Here is a 19,542-nt window from a genome sequence, read left to right as displayed (position 1 = left end):
TGCCTTCCTCCCACGGACTCCCTGTGGAGTTTCTGCTTCTCAGAAATGCCTCTTTGGAAGTTTTGGACTGGGGAGTGACTGAGATCAGAATTAAGATACACAATTTGGGATGTTGAGCTCTCTTGCCATCCATGTGCTGGTGTCACTTCCCCACTGGAGTGAAGCTTGTGCATAAGGACAGCAATGCAGGCCTTTTTTAAGGAAGCACAGGAATGCTTCAGATGGTCTAGCTGGAGCACCTGACCCTTGATTTAGCTGAATTCAGTGCTGTTTAGTTGAAATAACATTTCTTTCTGGTTTGAGCTGACTTAACTTGATGTTCCCAGTACCCCAAAAGAGAGATCTCTTCCTGTCTGTTCAGCTGAGCTGGTGTAAGATGTATCATGTGGATAAGCACTTTAAACTTTGTATTTTATATTTCATTTTTATTATTTTCCATTTCTGGTTTAAATTAAATGGAAGCTTGGAAACTTACTGGTTTTTCTTTCTATTTTTTTTACAAATTTAAAATTTGACCCATCTATTGGTCATTTAAATTAGCTCCAGGAATTATTTAGGACATCTTTTTCCAGAGGTTAAAATAATTAATAAAGTAAGGCTTTGCAATGAATAATCACTTCATGAAGAATTCAAATGATAATTAGTAACTCTTTAACATGCTAACCTACCTGAAATAACATTAGGCATTGGGTGCAATTAAAATATATGATTAAATTGTAAGATGTATTATTAACTTGTAAAGCATGTGATTAAATTGTAAAATTAAGATCTTCTTGACAATCTTTGTGTCAGATTGCAGCTTTTGTGTCATATCTGCAAGGCCATGTATTGAGCACGCTAGCTCAGCCTGGATTAAAATTAAATTAATCAAGTAGTGAAGTAACCAAATGTTTCCAGCAGAGCAGCAGGGCTTTGTGTCCCAAAGCAAATGGATTCCAATTGTCCCTTTGCAGTGCAGGAGGGATGGGGTGAGAAAGGGTCTAAATGCTGCTGTTGAAGGCTTAATGCTGTTGGAGCACTGAAACTCTCCGTGTGTGGTGACCGCAGAACGTGCCACTGATATCAAAGTGGTTGTGAGCTAAGTGGGCAGCACAAACTGAAGGAACTGATTTGCTTTGTCAGCTCTTCCACCTCCCCTGGCACTTCCATCCAGCACTGGGCACTGAATGAATGTTGTGCAAGGTGGAGCAGACACCAGCTGGAGAGGGCAGCAGCAGTTCTGAGAGGATTAGCCAAAATCACCCACAGATGAATGAAGGCCCCTGCCGAGGTGGAAACTTCTCATTGCGCACCTGGCAAGGCTTGGTAGCTTAGTCACTGGTAATTTTTTCAAGTATGTTTTTTATTGCCCTCCCTCCCTTGCATACCTTTGGCTTTAGAGAACAGATTTATGCAAAGTGACTCTTGTTACTGGTGCTTGTATGAGGGTTGGGGAGGCACCTTTCTCCGTGACTCTGTGAAATCCTGAGTGTTCCCTGAGCTGGAAAATGCCACCTTGCTATTCCTTACCCACATCAAGGCCATTTTCTGTCATTTCTTCAAATGCTCTCCTCTCGTGTAACCACAGTAACAGTCCTATTACATTTAGGTAAAAGCCATTAGTTAATAGAAAGCTAATGAGTGAGTTTGCAAGTGGAAATTACACTCTGGTTTCTTAGAGAAAGTTTTATGATGCAACAGCCTGTACCGAAACTGGGTAATTACTTCTGGTCTCATCTGAAAGCAACCTATAAACAACATGAGGCATCATTTACAGGCCTGTCCTGTAATTAGTGCAAGGAGAGGGATTTAGTACATTTTGGAGAGGGATACATGCTGATATATAGTCAAAACCAACAGTGGCTTCCTCTTCAAGGATTCTAGGTTCTGAAGTTGCCCTAATTTGAAAGCAATCTTCTGGCAGTTTGAGTGGTGGCAGTGAGTGTTTCTGTAGCCACCCTTGTGGCCCAAGGCAATGGGAAGGAAGGAGTGTCCTCTGCTTCCTTGGGGGACTGCCTGGGGCTTCAAAATGCTTCAAAAGGCTGCAAAATGAGCTGTGGTAACAGCTGAGTTTGGATTGGGATCCTGCTTTTCAGGTGCCCTACTGTGGGTGACTGGCCTGGTTTTCATGTTTGTTTGTTTTAGTAAACTTTATGCAGTTGTAATTCTCCGAATTTCCCTCATCTGCTGAGCACTGTGGCTCTGTGTGCAGTCACACCAGCCCAGCTGTGGAGGTGGTGGGTGGGGTGCTGCCTTTGGGCTTTCCTGTGTTTCCCCACGCTGCTGGAATTTCCCATTGCCTGTTTGAGGCTTGTTGTGGGCCACAAACAGGCTCTGGGGACTGAAAGGTTACCAAAGGCATTTCTGGTCTGAAAAGATTTTCCTTCTGGGAACAATGAATGAATGAGTAATGGTGGATGGTTTGCTCCTGGTGGAAAGCTGTAGAATCAAAGAATCATTGAAGTTGATCAAAGATCATCAAGTCCACCTGTCAACCCAGCACCACTGCTGTGCTCACCACTAAACCATGCCCTCAAGTGCCACCTCTGCACATTTTTTTGACCACTTCCACAGATAGTGACTCCATAATTTCCCTGGGCAGCCCGTTCCAGTGCTTTACAACCCTTAACTTATTTCCTGATATCTAATCTAAACCTCCCCTGCTGCAACTTGAGGCCACTTCTGCTCCTGTCACTTGTTGTCTGGGAGAAGAGGCTGACCCTCATTTGGCGACAGCCTGCTTCAAATAATTGTAGAGTGATAAGGCTTTCCCTGAGCCTTCTGTTCTTCAGGCTGAGCATCCTCAGCTGTTCCTCACCAGATTTGTGCTCCAGACCCTTTCCCACCCCATTGCCCTTTGTTTGCTCCACTGTACCACATACAGGTCCTGCAGCAGGAACTTGGAGTCTCCCTGGCTTTTAAATAAACACCATTGGTAAAGAGGAATTTATCTCTGTGCATGGAAATAAAATGTGCAGGGAAAACAGGGATTTCATTTTATAATGGATCAGTTTCCAGAATACAAACATAAATAAACACCTTCCCAAGTGTTTGAAGGAAAATAGCAAAACTCTAGAGGTGTCTGGCAAAAACCAGGCTGTGTGTGACCTTGGACACTTAGCAGGCTGGAAGCCTTGGGAATCTAGACTGTGTTCTTGATTTCAGTACAGCCATTCTAAATAGCTCTCAGACTAAACTGAGGTAGTCTGTGGCTTTGTAAAATGGGAAGAGTTTGAAGGCTCAGGGGACTGATGCTAAAAGTGGCACGTTTCGTTTCAAGTTTCAGGGGGAAGGAAGCACGCTCTTGGTATGCAAGTGAGCAGAATTCAACCCCCAGCAAATGAAGCTACAGTCTTGTGGCTATTTGGTGGTTTCATCTTAAGTCTGGCCAGATTGAATTCTCAGACAGTCAAGATCCATGGATCCAGCTGTTATTTTTGAGAAATGTGTCTGCCATCTGCTCAATTGCCTTGTGTGGAGGCAAATCCAAGAACGAGGATTTTTGTACTCGTTCCAGAGGGACGTCGTGTCTCTGCTGCCTTTGAGTGTGGGAACCCAGAACATCCCTCTGGCTGTCCAGGACAGCCAAGACCCCTGCCAGGGGGCTCAGAAGCCCTGGCACAGAGCCCAGAACACCTGTGGGTTTGATTATGACCCATGGAGCAAATTGCCAACCTTATATGAAGACCGGCAAGCCACAACAGTTTAGGTAGAATAATAGTGAAGTTATCATGGGGTGGAAAAGTAGATTTTAGGGTTTCTGGATGGGGGTTCAGGAGGCAAGATGGAGGGATCTGGGCATGTCCAGCCTTTCTCCTTCTTCTTCTTGGCCTCCATCTTCTGCTGTGATGTTGGCACTTTTGGATTGGTTTAGAGTAGAAGCTCACTGCCTAACATAGGTGATAGGTATTGGAAAGTAATTGTAAACATTGTACACAAAGTTTTTAGTGTAAAGACATAACACTGCCCCAGGGGCAGGCAGAGTGCCTGGAACTGCCCTGCTGGATGGACCTCGGCTGGATAGGAGAAAATTTTTTATAGATAAGAAACAATAAACAACCTTGAGACTGAGAAATGAAGAGCTCCAACTCATTCTTCAAGCGCAGGGCTGGCAAAAGAGACTTTGTAACTTTTCTTGGGGTCACTCTGATAAGCTAAAGATCCCAACATTTGGGGTCAGGGTTAGGCAGTTTGGCATGACATCTGTCCATAATTTTCAGTAGAGGGCTCTCATCCCATTCTCTTAAGACATGCTTGATTTTCTGTGTGAGAACTTTTGAGCATTTAACTTTTCAAGAGAATGCTGCTGCTGCACGGCAGGGCAGTGCCTTCCATTTCCTTTCTTCCTGTTGCAAAGACTCTTGGCATAGGGAGGGATTTCTTCCCTCTAAATCCCTAGGAAGTGTTCCCAGCCACACCTATCCCTGTCTCGTGTGTCCTAAGCCCTTCTGGGACTGAGTTCTGCAGATCTGACACTGTGACACCTCAGGAAGCACAGCCTAAGCAGTATAAGTGTGTGTGTGTATATATATATATATATATATATATAAAATGTATTTATATGTATATATGTGTGTATATATATATGTATATATATATGTGTATGTATATATATATATATATGTATTCCCTCCTTGACCCTTGTGCTCTTGGGTCAGATTTATTCCTTGTGACTAGTGGTCTGTGGTGGTATCATGCCCTTTGATGAAGCTTCTGGAATGAGACAGAAAAGCCCTGGTTCCTGTTTGTAAAGTCCTTCTGACAGCTCCTACAAAAGTTCTTCTTTTTCTCAATTCCTTTTTGCCTTTCTGAGAGTTTCCACTGCTCTTTGTCTTCCAGTTCCAACAAAATATATTTTTTCCTCTTTTGGTGAATAAATTATTTTTCTCAAGAATAAAGATCTCTTTCAAGAGATTAGTTATGTGAAAAAGGCACAGGAGTGTGAAGTTTTACCTGTTAGGAAAATGTAGCCTTAAAGAAGTAGCTCCCAACTGACAATGCAGAAAGAGAAAAGGATTCATTCAGCTGAATCTATGTTATGTATTTTTTTCTTATTTTGGAGGCAGTTCCTGCCTGAACATCTGCTTCTAATACTCTCTGTACAAGGGTTTATTTTAGTGTTGTTTAACCTATAGAAATATTGTGGGCTAGAATGTTAAGATAAGGATTTAATTTTTTTTCTTCACTGGGATCTTTTTTTTTCCTCTAGCACCTGCTCAAACTAACCCTTAAATCAGTGATATTGCCTGACTCTGGAGTATTCAACAACCAAGCAGCTAAGCTGATTCTTAGATTAAATTATGTAAAGAGTCCTGGAAGCATTATTAGTTTAACTCATATCAGTGAAAATGTTTGGATTAATACAACACTGACCAATACTAATACTTCTAAAGTATTAGTATTGCTCAGTGAGCAATATCACTACTTCTAAAGTACTTTTACATCTGGAGATGTAAAAATGAGACTTGGTTTTGAGGCGTGATGATCCAGTCTGGGTTACTAGCATCACTTTGGAGCAGAGAGCTCAGCTTCTCTACAAGTGTGCTACAATCTCTGAAATGATCATTTCACCTTCTTACTGACTGGATGTGTGTGAGGTTCTTGCTAGATACAAACTGGAGAGAAACCTATTGGAATAGGAGAGAAGATGGGTGAAATAAAAATACCTCTCTACCCTTCCTCTAGCCTTCCACACATGAATTATGTATAAATTATGTCAAATGGTAGGAATTCCTGAGTACACCTCCTCATAAGACAGATACAGGCAAGAAGGACCACAATGGGTTGAAATATGTGGGAAGTTCTTGCACAGTATGGGTGTGGTTGGCAGGTATTTTGTCTTGCTTTTTCTCATGGCCTTTCCCTGCAATTGCAGTTACTACTTGCCTTAAAGGGCTTTGTGCCACCTGAATTAGAGATTCCCTAAGTGAAACAATTTTGTCTTGTTAAAAATGAGGATGGAAGCCTAATCCTGTTGTTAGTCTGTTACTTGCAGAAACCTCCCTACACTGAAATATCTCCACCTAGTTTAAATTTCTTCAAATAGTTTGCAGCTCCAATATTCAACGGGCTGAGCTCCTCTGCCTGTGTGGAAATCACAGAATTATTCGAGCTCTTCCTCTGTTACCAAGCTCCCCCAGAGGGACAAGGTGCATGCACAGCTAGATGTGCACAAGGCTGGTTCAGGCTTCTTGGAAAAGCAGAGTCAAGAGGGTATTGCTGCCTGAAATGATGGAAAGGGCAAGGAAAACTCAGAGAGGATGTAACTTGATAATAATTGAGTTACTGAACACTAAGTAAGAACCCAAGGCCAGGATGGATGGGGCTCTGAGCAACCCAGTCTAGTGGAAAATGTTCCTGCCCATGGAGAGGGGCTGGAATGAGATGATCTTAAAGATCCCTGAAAACCCAGACCATCCTATGAACAGTATTGAGCTGTTAAGATTGTAAAGCTCCAAAATGATCCATTTTAAAAGTGTGGGGTTTTTCCTGTCCAGTCTGCAGCTGTCTTTCACACAGAGCCAGGATTATAAAACCCCCTTGGTAAATGTTATCAGCCCAAGGAAGGAAAGAGGAAAACTCCCTCCCTTGGAAGATTTGTATCCAGGTAGTGGATATAGCCTAATCAAAAGGGAGAGGGAGAAAGGGAAATTCTGGGGGAATTTCTTAGGAAGCAGAAGAGAAACTATTTCAGGTTCAAGAGACTGCTTTGAGCTGACAGAATAGTCAATAAAATGCCTTTATTACTTTTGTTTGATGCCTTATATAGGAGGAAGTGTAACACACAAATGCCAGAGAATTTCTATTCTCCAAAATGACTTTCCAATATTGTGAGAGCAGGGAAAATCCTGACATACAGATGTTTATTTTTGCTAGCAAGCAGCTCCAGGATTACCAGTTTCTTTTCCCTATTGTGATTCTTCTCTTCCCTTAGCTATTTTTATTTTATAATATCTCAAAAAGAGGTTCTTTCTACAAGATGTGGTTGTTAGTGATACATATAACAATCTCACCAAGCCTCAGTAGTCAATTTATTTTTTTCCTCTATCAGACTTGTTAGGATAATATATCTCATCCCTGACTTGAAATGCCAAAATAATTGTAATTATATTTCCTATCAGACAAGAAGGAAAATGTTCAGAAAATTTTTTTGTTCTACAGGAGGGAGTTAAGTATTCATCAACAAATTGATGAGCCTGACAGGTAAATGAGGCTAATTAGCAGCCTATGCACTGGATATGGAAATGCTGTGAATGGTGGGTCTGAAAATGGAACTTCAGGGTGAGAGGAGAGAAAGAAACTGAAATTAATCAAGGCAGGTGTAACTTTTGTTGGCTCTTCCCTGGAGGATAATGTTCACTTTTTGGGGACTGAGGTGACAGAGTCCCTTGCTGGAGGTTTGCACACCTGGAAGATAAACCCTGAGCACCAGAAACCACCTGAGTCACAGCCAGTGTTTTTCAGCTACTAAATGCAGTTGTTTGAACATGTTTATGAGCAACTGTTCATCACAAAGATTTAATAGACCTGGAACAAATCCTGGGGTCAATCAATGATAATAATTAGCTCACTGATGTCAGAGCTTAGGAACCCAAAGGAGCTGGTCTCTGCCTGAGCTGGTCTCTCAAGGAGCATTGCTCTCTTAAAGTAAAAGTGAAGGTGTCTGTCTGGGTTTTAATTGAGGTTTGTTTTCTCACAATTCTTGTAAAAGACCTGCAACAGCAGTTTGTGAGAACTTTTCAAGGACAGAGGAGCTGTTTATAGAGTAACTTTTCCCAAGTGGTTCATAACTTGTACTCAGTATCTCTGGTGTGCTGCTGAATTATCTCTCATACTTCTGCACGTTCCAATGGCACCTTTTTTTAAGGAAGTTAAAAACCAGATGTGTAAATAACTAAGAAATGGAAAAGCTGTTCCTTTCTCCAGGAGCCCAACTTGGCTTTTTCCATAGATGCCCATTGTGAAGCCCAAAGTATTAATGGAATACTTTGTACTAGTAAAAGGATGGACTCCTAGTGGTTCATGGGCTCTTGAACCAGTGACAAAAATAAGACTGAGAGTTGCCAAATATTGCAGGCTTAAACCTGACCCCCACTTCCCCATGGAATTGCTTTCCCAACCCCTGCTTTTTGAAAATATTTATGAAGCTGAAGCCTACACATTCTTTTAAACCTAGCTGCTCTGGTGTTGGAGCAGAAAGCTTCCAGTTGTATGGCTGTGTTACAGCCATGGTAATATTAATGTCCAATTAACTTCTGCTTGTCAGAGATGTGAACAGGACCTAAGCACAGGCCCTTAAAAATGCTTGTAAGCACTTCATGCTTCTTTTGCTAATCTGCAAATAATTGTTCCAAGTGCAGAACACCCATACAGAGATACTTTGCCCAGGTGCTGAAAAACTGTAGACTTTTGGTTTCATAGTTGAGGTGCATATTATTTTTTTTTTTGTTTGAATAAAATGTCTATAACAGTAAATTTGTGTAAATTGGAGAAGGAAGAGTGGGGATCACAAGCACTTCCTGCAGGCCCCATGATCTGGAATGTTTCCTCAATGCTCTTAAAGCTTTCAGATCTTTTTAATGCCTGGTTCAGATTTAGTTCAGCCAAATGATTTTCTATCTAGGCACCCATCTCTCAAGCATGATCAGATCTTGTCTCATTCTTGTCCCACCAGCAAAAGAGCAATTTCTGTTATTAGTGCAATAGCATTAATAGCATTTTTTTACCCCTGACTGTAATCACAGACACACAGGGAGGTGCTGGCTGCTTTTCAAAGTAAAAGGCTGGGGATTTGGAAGCAAAGCAAGGAACTCCTTTGTTTTGAACCTCTCTAAAAGACCACTTGTGTTTGCTTCCTGCTTATACATTTCTGCTCAGTACCATGGCATGAGAATGAGGTGGCATCTTCCCTTCTACCCTCTTCTGACAACAGTGCCCTGTTCTTCCCATGGCTGTGTGCATGTAAATTAATTTTCATATTACCTGCTCTCTCCTTTAGGCCAATGTGGGGGCCTGCTGAAATTTGTTTCATTATTATCATCTGTGCATGTGTCTTGGTGGGGAAGGGCTGTGTGTTACTTTTGCTTTTTCTGTGGTGGTTCAGTGCCTTGGTTTTCCTGTTGGAGACTGTAGGACTTCAGCAGGATTATTTTTTGTGAATGATCTTTTAAATTAAAGCCACACTTGGTTAAGTGTTTCTCTTCTAGAATTGGAAGATGTCCAACAGCTCTGGTTTTAAAAATCCAAACCAGCTCCTCCCATTCCAGCTCTCCCCTTTCCCCCAGTGGACAGTAAAAGGTCTCTTCCCCCAGGAGAAAGCAAAGGAGCAGTGTAAGATGGAAGCCACAATTTCTTATGCTGTCACCTTTCTTATTGCAATTTCTTTCTGTGTCTTCCCTTTCCTATTGCAAATCAGCTCTTGCAAGCCCTTATCTGGGGTAACTAGGAGAGAGAATAGAAAACCCAGCTACAGCAGCATTAGAGATGGTTTTACAAAGGATGAATTTAGAACTGGGAGATAGCAGTTGGCATAGAAATGTTTTGCATTGGGTGTTACATTCTCTGATAGACTGTGTTGAGGGAAGGCAAACTGTTGTTCCATAAGTGCTGTGAGAAAAGTGCACAGAAGTGCATGGAAAGGGCAGAGGAATGCTGGTATGGGTTCTCTGATGTCTCCTGATGTTAATGCTTTTGCTTTCTAACACAAATTCCCTGGACTCAAGAGCTGACTTTACAGAACTGTCTTAGTTTTGTCTTTTCTCTTGCCTTGAGAAGAGAATCTCTTTGGAGTTTTTTTTTTTATTATTATTATTATTTTTTGCAAGACTTGTCAAAGGGCTAAAAGGAATGTTGGGGGGAAGAGGCAGGAATTGAGCAGGTGTTTTGCTTTATCCCACAAACCTTCCTCTTCTTAAGAAACCAGGTTGTGAACTGTTAATTACATCTTTGTGCAATTGGCTGGTGCTAATCTTTGAGTTGGGATAGAGTGGGAAAAGTTAAGCCAGTCCTTGAACTTAACAACTGAAGTTCACAACCCAATATGTAAATTTATTATAGCTTCCAAGAACTAGGGGGAGGATATAATCCTAAAAGTTACTGACTTTTAAAAAAGTTTTTAGTTTGCTCTCCTAAGGTGAAATGGTTCAGTGAGAAGGGAGCTCTGATAATGAACTGTCCCATTGCTTCAGAGGATGCTGATTTTGGTTGTAGCCACATAACCCTCTCACCAGTGAGTATGTTTAATACCAGAGAGTCCTGAAAGTAGGACACAGCTGAAAATAGGCTGGAGAATGAATATCTGAAATCAGCCAGATGGTATCAGGCTAATAAATTCTGCCCAGATGTCTTGTGTTGCAATAGCATCTGGTGGTCACTTTGTAGTGGGTGGCAGGGTCATCCTGGGGGGCCATAGGGTCATCCTGTGGGCTGTGCTGTGGTCCCTTTAGATATGGCCCTGGGCTCAAACAAATTACCTTAGCAGTGAGTCACTGGATCAGCTGTGTGAGATTGTTTTCTAAAGAAAACTTACTGGCTATGCAGGCAGCTGCATCTACAGCAGGGAAGAAGCACAAGGGTTGCTGCTGTCTTGTCTTTTTTGCAGTATAGAGTGCACCAAATGAAATCTTTCTCAGCTTCAGAGATGCCAAACAGCATCTCTTTTAGATGCTTATGCTGTTTGGAGCATGTTGGTAAGCACTGGCTTGGAAAGAAAGAGCAGCAGTTTGTGCAGAACCACAAGGTTTCATGCTGTGAAAGATCAGCCCAACCTTTTTGTGGTTCTACACTTTCAATGTAGGAAATTCCCCTGTGAAAGTTTTAGGTGATCTTTGTTTTGCAGACTATTTTCAACTAGCCCTGAAGTGGAAGTTGAGGGTGTGAAATGCACGACCCACATAAGGCTTGAAAATTCAGCAGAGCATTGCACTGCCCCACAGCTGAGTCTTTAGTGCTTGCCTTTCCCCAAATGACTGAGCCCTTTTCTTTCCAAAACAGCAACATTTACCTTCACCAGTGTTGTTGAGGGGTCTTGACAGTGCTCTGACTGAAGCACTCCTTGTGTGACATCTCCTGCTCCCAACACTCATCCTTGCCTTGAACTCCTGTTCTTTCCTTTCCATTGATCAACACCCTGTGAAATATCTTCTGATGCTATCTCACACCAGATGTTTTTCCCCTAGGATGATCCAGTGCAATGGCAGGAACAGGCTGTAGCGCCACAGTTGTGATTGGTATCTCTGGGTAGCTCCAGGAGCTGTTCCAGTGCCACAGACACAAATCTCCTCTGCCACAGTAGCCTGTGGCACATCTGCTTTGGCAGCCTCTGAACCCTTGGCTGGAGTTTTGCACAAGTCATGAGGTTTTGCATCACCTAGATGACAACTGTTCTTTGGAAATCCAGGAAAAATGGGTTGGAGCACTACAGTGATTGTGTCTGTGGCAGTGATTTTGGAAACACTGCTAAATACTTGTATTATATGGCAGCTAATTTCTGGTTGGGTGCATGATGTGTCTTGGAGCATAAAAGGCAGAAAGATGCACTGGGTGTTCTAGCCATGTCGAAAATCAACGGGGTGTGTGAGTGGAAATCTCTAATACCACCTAAGAACTCTGAATCCTTGGATATCTTCTCCTGGAATACCAGAGAAGCAGTGTCATTCGTGAGGCCATCCATAACTGAGTAGGAGGTTATGGCTGTGTAGTGTCAGGGCCAGCCTTCTCAAAGGTTTCTGTGCTCACATTTCCCAGAGTCATGACAAAAACATTGAGCATCCAAGCTGTTATAACTTTGAAACTGGTTGCTTTCAAGCTCCTCTGATATTCTCTGCTTTAGTGATCTCCTGAGGTACAAATGGACCTGAATCAGAGACAGGATCTCAGCTTTCTCTCCTGTCATTCTCACTATAACTATAAGAAGAACTATGAGAACTATAAACACCATTGGATAGCCCTGTTCTCTGGGAAAGCAAGATGTATAAAGTATCAGTTGAAGGAACTGTGTTCCTTCACATTCACTTCACATTCTACACTTTTTTTTTTGTACACAGAATAAGACACATGTGAGATCGCTGTTTATATCTGGGTTTCTCTAGTTAAGAATGCTTGCTGCACTTTCCTTAGAAAGGACTACCTTCCTTTATTCTGTTCTTGCACAAAATGTTTAAAATCATAGGCCAAATACGTTATTATTTATCCACATGCAAAATAGAGGCAGGACCATGTCTGGCTGGGCTCTTTTGGCATCTCGTAGTATGCTGTGGATATTTTGTTTGGATGGAAGGAATGTCCTTTTTTGCATGTCTTAAATTACTTTCCAGTGTGTTTCCAATACACTGAAAGTGTGTGAGAGTCAATCTCTCATAAAACACAATATTATTCAATGCACAGCTGTTGCTACCAAAGTAAACAATTGATTTTTCTGCTTTGCCATCAGATTCTGGGGAAGTAGGCACTTCTGGGAGATGTCTAACAAAGCCGTAGCCTGGAGGATTTTTGTCATTGCAATGTGCTAGGCAGATGTAGCAACTATTATTACAGACAGATGTGGCAACTGAGTGGGTCTTCCTATGGGTGGGAAGAGATGTTTTCCCTGATGTTTTCCACAGCTGGACTGTCTAAATTCACATCCTCTCTTGCTATCAGCTCTTCATGAAACCCCATTTTTTCGATGAGCCCAAAGCTTGAGTTCTGAGTAGTTGTGGTAAGAAATGGCCAGACTTGGGCCTTTAGAAATGACTAAACTTGAGGTGAAAACTGCACAGAAACATTGATTTGGAAAGGCAGGAGTCATTCTCCAAATTGTCTTTGCTTATTGCTAAAAGGAGCTGATGCATTCAATGGGAACTTGATTGATCCTTGATAGGAATGTGACAATGACCTACTTCTTACCCAAACTGCATCTTGTAACTTCAGCTGGGGCAGTGGGGAGGAGTGTTGTGTGGAACTTCTGTGCAACTTATTGCATCCCTAACTCTCGAGGGAAAAGGGATGTGATGTCCTCAGATGGGAAAGTACCAAGTGCTAATTGAATAGCTATGGCATTTTGCATATTTTCCAGGCTGCTGTCAAACATCTTAGGGCCTCATTATAATGCAGGCAAACAAAGAATTGTGTTTGCATCTTCAGAGCACTATGGAATGGCATTAAGTATTAAACACCACAGCTGCCCTTTCTGCAGACACAAATGTCCATTTGTGAGAATATATAATGGAACAAGTTTGGGTTTATTTCCTCCCCTTGCTAGCACATTTGTGTTAACTAGTTTTTATTTGGTGTGATTTGTCCTGTGCTTTAACTGACAGCTGTCAAATAAACTCCTAGCTTCTGAGTTCAATCCAAGGGAGAAATGATCTGTAGGAAGCACTCCAGGTATGTGAAGTTTACATGACCTAGTTTTGAAGCACTTCCTCAGAGCACTCACAGAAATCTTCTCTAGATGTTAACATGCTGATCCCATATTTGTGGTTCAGAGCCCTTACATTCCTGTCCTGCTACCAGATGGGATTTGAAGAGCCTTGTTAAGTTTGTCTCTTTCAATGCCCCAGATTGTGAGGAAATCAAAGCTGACCTCACTGCTTCTAGGACTGTTTATTTAGAGGACTTAGAGTGTTATATGTTGGCCTTTTTATAATCATTCAAGATGTAAACCATCGTTTGAGAGATTGAATTGGCAACTGAAGGACAGTGAACACCTCAGAGCAGCTCTGAAACATAACACAGGTTTCAGAAATTGAAGCTAATCCTATTTCTATGCAGTTTTTCAGGGACAGCAAAACGTCTGGGCCTTGCAGCCCTGTTCAGGAGCCGCCCAAGATGAAATACCTGCCCTGACCTAACCAGAGCAAGACATGGGGCATCTCTGATCCAAGAAGAAATATCTGCCCTGGCCTAACCTGACCAAGACATCGTGTGTCTCTGGTCCAAGATGAAATATCTGCCCTGGCCTAACCAGAGCAGGACATGGTGTGTCTCTGGTCCAAGATGAAATATCTGCCCTGGCCTAACCAGAGCAGGACATGGTGTGTCTCTGGTCCAAGATGAAATATCTGCCCTGGCCTAACCAGAGCAGGACATGGTGTGTCTCTGGTCCAAGATGAAATACCTGCCCTAGCCTAACCAGAGAGAGACACGGGGTGACTGATCCAAGATGAAATCTGTGCCCTGGCCTAACAAGAGCAGGACATGGGGTGTCTCTGATCCACACCTTGCTGGCAGGGAGTCAGTGGTGGCCTTGCCATGATTTTTGCGTTACCTCCCTCAGCCCTGTCTCTTACAGTTGCTTCATCCCCAAATCTCTGCATTTTATGGCCTGCAAATGCAAGGCACACCGGAGATAAATTTCCATTTATCCTTGGAGATAACCCTTCACATGAGGGCTATTTCTGAGTGAGAACTTTTTCGTGCATCTCTCAACACAGAAGAGTAGGAGAAAATAGGAGCCAAGCTAATAAAACTGAATTTTAAGCAAGGCCGTCCTAAGTTAGATCCTTCTCTCTCTTCTGAGGTGTGGGGCACATCTGTGGCTGGGCTTTGTTACACATGTCAAGCCAGCAAATCTGCACTGACTGGGATCAGCTCCTGCAGGTCACTCTGCATCTAAATTGAGTTGTTCAGCTTCAGTGAGAGCAGTATTTGGAAAACACCTGTAATAAAATGGTCTCTTTCCGTGACCACCATGAAAATTGTAGCCACAGTGAGGTTCTCAAAAGGTGAAATGAACTGTATGGAGGATAATCTTTGAGGACAGAAGTTTCCCATGAGGAAATTCAAAGATCCCCTAGGTAGGCCTACCATACAACCCTGCTAGCTCTTTAATTAGGTGTTTTGCTTTTTGGTTTGAGACTCTACAGGTTTCATCCTGGCACTCATGCAGCTCTATCCTGGTATAATAAAAGGAGTTTGTCCTCAGCAAGGCACTGCTGCTTTCCTTGGCTTTAATAGATCCCAAGAGTGGGCCCAAGCAATGTTTATGGAATTAGGCTTCCCCAGGGTACACTTACTGGATAGATGACAGCACTCTAGTACAAATCAACACACTGTTTTCTGCTTCATTCCTCTGTGGTGAGTGAAGAAATGGGGGAGGAGGCAGTAAAATGTGTTACAGCACAGGGACTTTCATGGCTCCTAGGGATAAAATGAAATAAATTCTGACCCCTGACTCTCTGGCTTGGCATAGCTGTCCTGTAGAGGGGACCTTTCCAGGAAAACCTTTTAGCCCCAAAGCTTTTAATTCTGTGCCTCTGCTCCCTTTCCCAGCAGAGGATTTAAAAAGTACAAGAGATGCAACACAGCATGGGGACCCCAGGGAGCTTTCACTCCCATCCTCACATGTCATTGCAGAATTTTTGTAGAGAAAAAAAAATCCTTCCTCATCTTAAACAAATCATTCTGTAAAAAATATTGATTTTGTTATAGAAGACAGTTGAAGCTCTGATAGATTCTATTCTATGGATCCTATCACTGTGGGCCTTTATATTCATACAGGGTCATGCTTTGCTTTCAAAAATATCTGTGAAGTAAAAGTGTAGTGCTACCTATAGTGCTGCCAGAAAACTTGGCTTGCAGCCTGAGAAATCAGAATCATCACTGTGGGTGACTGAGTGAGGAGTGTATGGGAGTGAATTAACCATGGAATGGCCCTTGCTGGATCTGTGATAGAGCTGGAAAAGAAGTGACACTCCTGTCTCCGTTTCTTCTCACCTTGTGGGTTTCTCAAATGCTTCTGGGCATCTCCTTTTTTCCCTTCATTGTTGCTATTACTAATTAAAGAAAATGTCATCCTCTGGATAATACATTGCATTTGGGTGAGAAGAACAACCAAGTTTAAGGTGGTCTTGTCTAGTATATGGAGTTCTGTGTGCTCTTCCCTTTCCTGATGTCAAAATGAATCAGTCCTCTTCGGAGATACAATGGGAGGGATCTGCTTGGCTTTAGCTCTGATCTCTCTCTATGGTGGCATCAATCATTGGCTTGGCAAGACTATTGATAAAGGATCTGAAAGCAATTTTGCTTTTACAGAACTTAAGCACATGCCAATGTAGAACATGGGGTGCTCAAATGTTAGAAGAGAAGCCAGAGTTGGAGATTACATTTAAATGCACTTAGCTGAGAAATGTGTTTGGACTGTACAATTAATTAACTATATTCATAAACTGATGGGAGGCCAAAAAAAAATCAACCAAGCAGTCTCCTGAGTCTCATTTAGAGTGCTCTTTTCAGCAGCCTTGCAAGGAAATTGTAAGTGGAATAAAATAATATGGAAAATGGCATTGTAACATGTGCACGAAGTGGTGTGAGAGGAAAATACATGCAAAACTAAGTTGTGGAAAGAATTTTAAAAATTAGAACCCTATAGATTATGACCCATAATAGTTATCTAGATCAATAATTCACCTTTTTTCTCCATCCTTCCCATTCTCTAATAAAGTTGCATTCTTCAACTACACCAAGCAAAAGCTGCATTACACCACTCACCAGTGTTCTTTTTGTACAGAACAGAACTGAATTTGGAGTGAAACTTTGAGTATTGGAGTGATGCAATGAACAATTGGCCTTCAGCATGTGGAGTTCATGCCCATGCAATGCTCCAGCACTTCTCCAGCTCCTGTCAGTACAGACACTCCTGCACCACACCTTGCTCTGAGGTGAAGATTTGCCTCAAGGTATAGAGGTGCTGTTTTAAAAACATGTGAGCAGATGTGACCTGAAATCAACGAATGGAACTCTCTGAGGCTCAGGCTGCTTTGAAAAATATGACAGCAGGTACACTCACAATGTGTACACATCCCCAAATGGCCCTGAAAATTGTCAGTGCTCAATGAGCACAGTCACTGAGGTGTGTTCAAGTGTGTGTGTGTATTTAACTTAAGGTAGCAGAAAAGTATCTCATTGCTCAGAGGACAGTTTTATGCATTTTCCTCTCCTTCCCTTATTTCTCTCACCTGTTGTTGAACCAAAGCTCAGTCATGGGCATGTCCCAGCTCCTGGACTGTCACCTTTGGTGGCTGTTCAGGGATGCTCAGCTTCCACAGGAGGCAGGTGCTTTGTCCTGACAGGGAGGGAGGGCTGTAACACAGATCAGAAAAGGAAAGTGAGAAGGGTGTGAAAGAAAAACCAGCTAAACTCTTTCAAAGGAGTCTAAATACTCATCATAGAATGATTTGGAAGTGACCCTGAAAGATCATCTTGTTCCAACCTCCCCTGCCATGGGCAAGGACATCTTCTACTACACCAGTGACACATCCAATCTGACCTGGATGCTTCCAAGGATAGGGCATCCACAGCTTCTCTGGGAAACCCATTTTAGTGCCCTACCACTCTGACAGTAAAGAATTTTTTCCTTGTATGCAACCTCCATCTACCCTTTTCCAGTTTAAAATCATTGTTGTTTGTCCTGTCACTACAGGCCTTGGTAAAAAGTCTCTTTTTTAGCAGCCCCTGGAAGGCCCCTCTGAGATCTCCACAGAGCCCTCCCCAGGCTGAACAACCTCAATTCTCTCTATCTGTGTTCAGAGGGGTGGTGTTCCAGCACTGATTGGTTCTGTGGACTTTTTCGGGATCTGCTCCACCAGGCTTCTGTTTTATGTTAGCAGAAAACTGTAGATAAGTGATAAGGTGGGGAAATCCAAGAAGGCCCCTAAAGAGCTCACTGCACCTGTCTATTGGCTTTTTTTTCTTTTTTCCTTAAAGAATATATATGTTTTTTTCTTTTACAGAATGAAATGTTCTTCTCCCACCCATCCCTCACCTCCCACCAAACACTGAGTGGCTTTTCTGGAGATAAAATGTGCAGAACTGGTAACTTTTCTCCCAAAAGATCAGTCTCCTGAGTGTAGTATATACCCATGCAATCTTTTTTTAGGGCTTTCCCAATTGGGGAAAGCCTAACAGAATTATTTGTAACACTCATCTTGCCAAATATTCCAATAACCTGGTCAGTATTACAAAAAGAGCACTAGGAGCGGAAAATTTCCTGTCATCTCCTTTCCCTTTCCAGAAATAGATAAATAATTTCTCTGGAATGAAAAATATGTGCTGATTTCCACATTTGCACTACTTACACTAGTGTTACCAAGATAAATTCAAAAAAATGGCAAGTTTTGATTTAATGAGAACTGAAATCTATAGCTCTGTCATTTCACTTCTTCCTCAGGATTCACTTTTAGTCAACTGGTGAAACATTTCTATTTAGCATGCAAAAAGGCAAGATCACCTAGCATGAGCTGGCTCTTGAGGGGCGTCTGAGTTCCAGGTTCACATGGAGGAGGTGTGAGAAATTGATCTTTGTGGCATTTGTTGCTCTGTACTTCTCTCAGGTGTCTTTCTCCTGCCTTCCTCTGTCCCTGCATTAATTTGGTGGGTACAGACAGTCCCCTCTAAAGGCAGCAAGGTGCTACCAAGAATAAAATTAGATTTTAAGATAGGAAAACTGTTTTAAATGCCTTGTTCTAGGGATTGGCTTGTACATCTATTGCTGCGTAGGTTTTGTGGTTTGTTTTTTAATTAATCTAATATAAATCTGTCAAAATCAAGGCACCGGGTTTCTCTGGAGCCTTTGTGCAACAGAATTTGTTTATTTTTATTTTATTTTTTTTTTCCAAACTCCACCACCACTTGTAATAGAAACCACAGTGACTCAGTTTGGGAAAACCCTCCTGTGCAGTTGTTTGCTCTTTCTAGTCTTGTCACTCTTACACTTGACTTCTTCACTACCTGCAGCCTGCACCCTGGGACCTCTTGCCTTCCTTTTTAGCTGCTGTTACTCTGCAGATTGTGAACAGAGACCATTCAGAACCTGAGGAGCCACCCAGAGCTCTCTTTCTGTCTGGCTGCTGAATGTCCTGAGCCTTTGCTCCCGCTCAGGTGACATTTTGAGGCAGCAAGTGTGATTTGATTGTTTTCAGCCTGGTGTTTGTCCCCTGAATTTCACAAAACTCCCTGTTCAGTCACTTGTGTCAGTGTGCCACTTTAATGGCTAAGGAAAAGCAAAAAGATGAGAGCAGAAATAAAGGCAAAGTGGTGCTCAGTGAGAAAACTAGTTGGAAATGCCTTTTGTTTTAGTGGTGGCCTCACTTTCCATCCTGCAGTCTGAGCACACACACCCCAGCTGGGAGCCAGCACAGGGGAGAGCAGTTACACAAATAGGAACCCCCTCAGTCTGGAGATTTTCTTCTCTGGAAAACTGTTGCTTATGACAAAGAATAAAAAAACAACCCCCCAAGCCTAATCCACATGGTTTCTTTTTCATTTTCACCCATGGAAACGTCATCTGAAGCAAGTGCAAAAGACCTCAGCCAAACACCATAGCCCAAATACTGAAATTTTAGCACTTTCTCATCCAATATAGAAAACTTGATCTCTTGCTTACCTCTGTGGGATCTCCCTGTGTCCCTCTGCCCGTGCTGAGATCCAGACGTGCTGCTGCTGCAAGGAGCTCCTGTGTGAATGAGGAAGTTCTGGAGCAGGGCAGGATGTAAGTGAGCAGTGACTCAGAGAATTCAGGGGCTGTTTCTCCAGCCAAGCTGAGGAATACATGGAAATATTGTCAGCTCTCACCATAGCCTGTGC

At 42.4% G+C, this 19,542-nt stretch overlaps 1 protein-coding gene across 1 annotated transcript in view; it reads right to left on the bottom strand.

The window, feature by feature from the left end:
- Window positions 1-19,381, bottom strand: part of LOC131554618 (V-set domain containing T-cell activation inhibitor 1-like) — a 33,910-nt gene extending 14,529 nt beyond the window's left edge. The window contains exons 1-2 of the mRNA XM_058800142.1: window positions 19,343-19,381; window positions 16,917-17,040 (exon numbers count right to left, since the gene is read on the bottom strand). The gene's annotated coding sequence lies outside the window, so the exon portion shown is untranslated. The remainder of the gene's footprint in view (window positions 1-16,916; window positions 17,041-19,342) is intronic.
- Between the last annotated feature and the right edge of the window lie 161 nt (window positions 19,382-19,542).

Source organism: Ammospiza caudacuta, chromosome 2, assembly GCF_027887145.1.
Source record: "Ammospiza caudacuta isolate bAmmCau1 chromosome 2, bAmmCau1.pri, whole genome shotgun sequence".
In the NCBI taxonomy this organism is placed as follows: domain Eukaryota; kingdom Metazoa; phylum Chordata; class Aves; order Passeriformes; family Passerellidae; genus Ammospiza; species Ammospiza caudacuta.
This window is presented reverse-complemented; position numbering and strand designations above follow the sequence as displayed.